Source organism: Engraulis encrasicolus, chromosome 2, assembly GCF_034702125.1.
Source record: "Engraulis encrasicolus isolate BLACKSEA-1 chromosome 2, IST_EnEncr_1.0, whole genome shotgun sequence".
In the NCBI taxonomy this organism is placed as follows: Eukaryota; Metazoa; Chordata; class Actinopteri; order Clupeiformes; family Engraulidae; genus Engraulis; species Engraulis encrasicolus.
This window is the reverse complement of record NC_085858.1, coordinates 13,812,508-13,815,007: the sequence shown is the minus strand read 5'-3', so window position 1 is coordinate 13,815,007 and position 2,500 is coordinate 13,812,508. Positions and strand designations below refer to the sequence as shown.

General features: G+C 47.2%; 1 protein-coding gene across 3 annotated transcripts in view; it reads right to left on the bottom strand.

Annotated features, from left to right (window-relative positions):
• The window catches only part of gas7a (growth arrest-specific 7a), an 84,566-nt gene that overhangs the window by 58,126 nt on the left and 23,940 nt on the right, over positions 1-2,500 (bottom strand). The gene's annotated exons all lie outside the window — the stretch shown is intronic.

Sequence of the window (2,500 nt, the reverse complement as noted above, 5' to 3'; positions counted from 1 at the left end):
AGTTTTACGAGCCACAGGTGAGGAGCGGTGCTGGGAGCCGGAGGGAGAGAGTTGTGGAGGGAGGGGGAGGGGCGTGTGTGTGTGTGTGTGTGTGTGTGTGTGTGTGTGTGTGTGTGTGTGTGTGTGTGTGTGTGTGTGTGTGTGTGTGTGTGTGTGTGTGTGTGTGTGTGTGTGTGTGTGTGTGTGTGGGTGGGTGAATACGTGTGTGCATTCGTGTGTGTGTGTGTGTGTGTGTGCGCGCGCGCCCGTGTGTGTGCGTCTGTCTCTCTGCATCCAGTTCACACCCTGACAGAGTGCAAACAGGCTAGTGTCTCCCGGACATGGTTCACACCCTCTGGATGAGCACAATCACGATTGCACATCCACATGCACGCAAACACAAATTCATACACAACACACACATAGACACACGCACGTGCACACGCACGCACGCACCCGCTCACACTGATACACTCTCTCAGACACGGTCACACATACACATACACACACACACACACAGGAGGCTATGCTCGGGATTCACACAGAAACATACACACGTGCTTCGCATCACATCACACCTCTCCACTCCCTCCCCTTCCCCCACTCAGAGTCTGCGTGGAAGCAGCAAGTGGGAAAAGCTCCACATTAAACGCTCCCACTACACTATGGACAAAAAACAAACATCTGCTGTCTGAGGGGAAATTTGTGGTCCACGCAACACGTGGTGTTTGGCAAAAAGAAAATGTAATACTACAGAATGAAAAGAAATCAAAGATTAATTCCAGAGCTACATTGGATGTTAAGTCAGGTTGTATTAAAAATACATGGGAAAAAATGGGCTACGTTTTAGAATGTGTCTAGTGTAGCCAGTTCCATCAATTATTATGGAAGCTGATTATTTACGACAGATAAATCTTTCACTTAAAGCTCCAGTCTAAGAGACCTGCCATGCATAAGCAAGGCTAGACAACGGAATACAGAAATTTGACTTGCTAACCATTGAGAGTATTCAACAAGCTCACAGCGTTGCAATGCAACGGAAGATGGATTGTGTGATTAGTGGGACTTTTCATTCACTCATTCTGACTAGGTACTTTTCTACAACTACGTAAGCATGACTGCAGTCACTGAGTTCCCTTACATTCTGGGTAGAAAACATTGATAGAGGTCTGGAGAATGAAATGGAGGTCAGGGGAAACATGACCAGACATTTCTCTTTTCTCAGCGTGAGATAATCTATCTGTGATGGCTTTAATATGTGTTGCATTGCGACCAAGACGGTCGCTCGGTGACGCAAAACACTCTCCAGCTACAAACACCACCGTCACCGTGTCTACTGAGTTTCGGCGAGATGCAGCAAGTAATTCCAAATAAATAATAGTCTGCACAGTGATTTAAAGTTTCTGGCTATACACAGATGAACATATAAACAATCTCGGTCTGCTGTTCACACACTCACCCACACTCTCACTCTCACTCTCATACACACACACAAACACACACACACACACACACACACACACACACACACACACACACACACACACACACACACACACACACACACACACACACACACACACACCCCTCAGGAGCCATGGCCAGGAGCTGGAGTGCAAAAAAAAATTAAGAGTTGCGCTGGCAAGCAGATGCTGAGCACTACACACAGAACAGCTGTTTCTCTCTCTCTCTCTCTCTTTTTCTCTCTCTCTCTCTCTCTCTCTCTCTCTCTCTGCCTGTCTATCTCTCCTCTCTCTCTCTCGTAACTGAAAACACTTCTGGCTGCAGCAGTGAGAACTCTCGCAGGCGCTCATAGCGCTCGCCTCCGAGCTTATCACAGTGAGATATGGCAAGACAGGCGGAGAGGCAAATTAAGAGCTATTATGGACTCCCCCTCTCCTCTCCTCTCCTCTCCTCTCCTCTCCACCATCCGCCTGCCTGGTGTCTTTACAGGTTTATATTTATGTTCCCCATGGAAAAGAGGGGGAGGCAGAGAGAACAAGAGAAACATGTACACAAGAGAGAGAGAGAGAGAGAGAGAGAGAGAGAGAGAGAGAGAGAGAGAGAGAGAGAGAGAGAGAGAGAGATGCGCGAGCGAGAGAGAGATGCAGAAAAACAGAGAGATGAGAGTGGTAGGGACGGAGGAAGAGAAAAGAGACACAGTACAAAGAAAAGGGAAAATGATAGAGAGAGAGAATAGAAGAGAGAACCACCCATCCACTAAAAAAACAGAATAAACAATAAAAGGCGACGACAACAAAAGTGAGACAAAGGGAAACCAAAGGATAAAGCAAAGCAACAAAAGAATGAAGCAATTCAATAAAAGACAGGAAACAAAACAGACAGAGACAGAGAGAGAGAGAGATAAGACAGCAATTGCGAAAGAAAGGGAGAGAGAGGGAGGGAGTGTGTGTATGTGTGTGTGTGTGTGTGTGAGAGAGAGACAGAGAGCGTGAGTGAGAAAGCGAGGGAAGAGCAGAGTGACAGCAGGGAGTGAGTGAGAGAGAGAGAGAGAGGGTGC